The sequence below is a fragment of the Marmota monax genome, unplaced genomic scaffold (assembly GCF_021218885.2).
Source record: "Marmota monax isolate L192 unplaced genomic scaffold, Marmota_monax_Labrador192_F-V1.1 WCK01_AAM20220418_F8-fsc00106, whole genome shotgun sequence".
NCBI lineage: Eukaryota > Metazoa > Chordata > Mammalia > Rodentia > Sciuridae > Marmota > Marmota monax.
Genome location: NW_026695218.1, coordinates 3750205 through 3754608, shown reverse-complemented (window position 1 = coordinate 3754608; position 4404 = coordinate 3750205).

Sequence of the window (4404 nt, the reverse complement as noted above, 5' to 3'; positions counted from 1 at the left end):
CAGCAGCACATGGATCCTTCTCAAAAATAGATCATATATTATGTCACAGGGCAACTCTTAGACAATATAAAGGAGTAGAGATAATACCATGCATCTTATCTGATCATAATGGAATGAAACTGAAAATCAACGATAAAAGAAGGAAGGAAAAAGCATACATCAATTGGAGAATGAACAATAGGTTACTGAATGATCAATGGGTTATAGAAGACATCAAGGAGGAAATTAAAAAATTCTTAGAGATAAATGAAAACACAGACACAACATATCAGAATCTATGGGACACATTGAAAGCAGTTCTAAGAGGAAAATTCATTGCTTGGAGTTCATTCCTTAAAAAAAGAAAAAACCAACAAATAAATGATCTCATACTTCATCTCAAAATCCTAGAAAAAGAAGAGCAAAACAACAGCAAAAGAAGTAGAAGGCAAGAAATAATGAAAATCAGAGCTGAAATTAATGAAATCGAAACAAAAGAAACAATTGAAAAAATTGACAAAACTAAAAGTTGGTTCTTTGAAAAAATAAAGAAAATCGACAGACCCTTAGCGATGCTAGCGAAGAGAAGAAGAGAGAGAACTCAAATTACTAGCAAACGGGATGAAAAAGGCAATATCACAACAGACACTTCAGAAATACAGAAGATAATCAAAAACTATTTTGAATCCTTATACTCCAATAAATTAGAAGATAGTGAAGGCATCGATAAATTTCTTAAGTCATATGATCTGCCCAGATTGAGTCAGGAGGATATAGAAAACCTAAACAGACCAATATCAATTGAGGAAATAGAAGAAACCATAAAAAGACTACCAACTAAGAAAAGCCCAGGTCCAGATGGGTATACAGCAGAATTTTACAAAACCTTTAAAGAAGAACTAATACCAATACTTTTCAAGCTACTTCAGGAAATAGAAAAGGAGGGAGAACTTCCAAATTCATTCTATGAGGCCAACATCACCCTGATACCTAAACCAGACAAAGACACTTCAAAGAAAGAAAACTACAGACCAATATCTCTAATGAACCTAGATGCAAAAATCCTCAGTAAAATTCTGGCGAATCAGATACAAAAACATATCAAAAAAATTGTACACCATGATCAAGTAGGATTCATCCCTGGGATGCAAGGCTGGTTCAATATACGGAAATCAATAAATGTTATTCACCACATCAATAGACTTAAAAATAAGAACCATATGATCATCTCGATAGATGCAGAAAAAGCATTCGACAAAGTACAGCATCCCTTTATGTTCAAAACTCTAGAAAAACTAGGGATAACAGGAACATACCTCAATATTGTAAAGGAATCTATGCTAAGCCTCAGGCTAGCATCATTCTGAATGGAGAAAAACTGAAGGCATTCCCTCTAAAATCTGGAACAAGACAGGGATGCCCTCTCTCTCCACTTCTCTTCAACATAGTTCTCGAAACACTGGCCAGAGCAATTAGACAGACGAAAGAAATTAAAGGCATAAAAATAGGAAAAGAAGAAATTAAATTATCACTATTTGCAGATGATATGATTCTATATCTAGCAGACCCAAAAGGCTCTACAAAGAAACTATTAGAGCTAATAAATGAATTCAGCAAAGTGGCAGGATTTAAAATCAACACGCATAAATCAAAGGCATTCCTGTATATCAGCGACAAATCCTCTGAAATGGAAATGAGGACAACCACTCCATTCACAATATCTTCAAAAAAAATAAAATACTTGGGAATCAACCTAACAAAAGAGGTGAAAGACTTATACAATGAAAACTACAGAACCCTAAAGAGAGAAATAGAAGAAGATCTTAGAAGATGGAAAAATATACCCTGTTCATGGATAGGCAGAACTAACATCATCAAAATGGCGATATTACCAAAAGTTCTCTATAGGTTTAATGCAATGCCAATCAAAATCCCAATGGCATTTCTTGTAGAAATAGAGAAAGCAATCATGAAATTCATATGGAAAAATAAAAGACCCAGAATAGCAAAAACAATGCTAAGCAGGAAGTGTGAATCAGGCGGTATAGCGATACCAGACTTCAAACTATACTACAGAGCAATAGTAACAAAAACAGCATGGTACTGGTACCAAAACAGGCGGGTGGACCAATGGTACAGAATAGAGGACACAGAAACCAATCCACAAAACTACAACTATCTTACATTTGATAAAGGGGCTAAAAGCATGCAATGGAGGAAGGATAGCATCTTCAACAAATGGTGCTGGGAAAACTGGAAATCCATATGCAACAAAATGAAACTGAATCCCTTTCTCTCGCCATGCACAAAAGTGAATTCAAAATGGATCAAGGAGCTTGATATCAAATCAGAGACGCGCCGTCTGATAGAAGAAAAAGTTGGCTACGATCTACATTCGGTGGGGTCGGGCTCCAAATTCCTCAATAGGACACCCATAGCACAAAAGTTAATAACTAGAATCAACAAATGGGACTTACTCAAACTAAAAAGTTTTTTCTCAGCAAAAGAAACAATAAGAGAGGTAAATAGGGAGCCTACATCCTGGGAACAAATCTTTACTCCTCACACTTCAGATAGAGCCCTAATATCCAGAGTATACAAAGAACTCAAAAAATTAGACAATAAGAGAACAAACAACCCAATCAACAAATGGGCCAAGGACCTGAACAGACACTTCTCAGAGGAGGACATACAGTCAATCAACAAGTACATGAAAAAATGCTCAACATCTCTAGCTGTCAGAGAAATGCAAATCAAAACCACCCTAAGATACCATCTCACTCCAGTAAGATTGGCAGCCATTAGGAAGTCAAACAACAACAAGTGCTGGCGAGGATGTGGGGAAAAGGGTACACTTGTACATTGCTGGTGGGACTGCAGATTGGTGCAGCCAATTTGGAAAGCAGTATGGAGATTTCTTGGAAAGCTGGGAATGGAGCCACCATTTGACCCAGCTATTCCCCTTCTTGGTCTATTCCCTAAAGACCTAAAAAGAGCATGCTACAGGGACACTGCTACATCGATGTTCATAGCAGCACAGTTCACAATAGCAAGACTGTGGAACCAACCTAGATGCCCTTCAATAGACGAATGGATAAAAAAAATGTGGCATTTATACACAATGGAGTATTACTCTGCATTAAAAAATGACAAAATCATAGAATTTACAGGGAAATGGATGGCATTAGAGCAGATTATGCTAAGTGAAGCTAGCCAATCCCTAAAAAACAAATGCCAAATGTCTTCTTTGATATAAGGAGAGTAACTAAGAACAGAGTAGGGACGAAGAACAGGAGAAGAAGATTAACATTTAACAGGGATGAGAGGTGGGAGGGAAAGGGAGAGAGAAGGGAAATTGCACGGTAATGGAAGGAGACCCTCAGGGTTATACAGTGGAGGGGGTAGAGAGAGAGGAGGGGAGGGGAGGGGAGAGGTGGGGAGGGGGGAGGGTGGATGATGGGAAAGGCAGCGGAGCACAACAGACACTAGTATGGCAATTTGTAAATCAATGGATGTGTAACTGATGTGAATCTGCAATCTGTGTATGGGGTGAAGGTGGGAGTTCATAACCCACTTGAATCAAAGTGTGGAATATGATATGTCAAGAAATTTGTAATGTGTTGAACAACCCACAATAAAAAATTAAAAAAAAATAAATAAAATAAAATAAAATAAAATATTATAAGAGTATTAGCAGTAATATGAAATTGTTTGTTCTCTGTCATTGCTGAGAGTATCTATTATAGAGACTTTTAAACACCTACCAATTAAGTGAATTAAAGATTTTATCTCACTTTTATTTAACTGCAGGTTCTAGATCAGTAAATGGAACTAATTAATTGAAATTAGTAAATTTTCAATGTTGTTGTTGATAATCTGTAGTGAGCCATCATTTTTTTTATCGTATTCATTTGTGCATCTATTCATCATACATTTATCCATTAATTCATTTAATCCATAGCTTCTGTGCTTCAGCCAGCGTCATTCCAATTACTGGAAATACTGTAGTGAAGAAGAAAAACGTCTATGCTCTTGAGATACACTTGCTCCTGCAGGAAGACATAAAACAAGCAGAACATCAAAAGTAAATGAGTTCATTTCAAACAATGTGTGTTAGTTTCTTAGAGCTGCTGTAACAAATAAACACAAACTGGGTGAGTCAGAATAACCAGATTTTGTTCTATCACTGTTCTGAGGGCTACAAATCTGAAGTCAATGTGTCTTCAGGTCCACACTGTGTCAGAAGGCTTTGGGGGGAATCCCTTTTTCCTCTTGCACCTTCTGGGGGTACCTGGCATTACTTGGCTTGTGGTTTACTACTCTCATCTCTTTGTGTATCTTTTCTCTCCATATATATCCCTGTGTTTATGGATCTAGAGAGCTTAGTTTTCTCAAAAAGACACCACTCATTGGAATCAGGGCCCA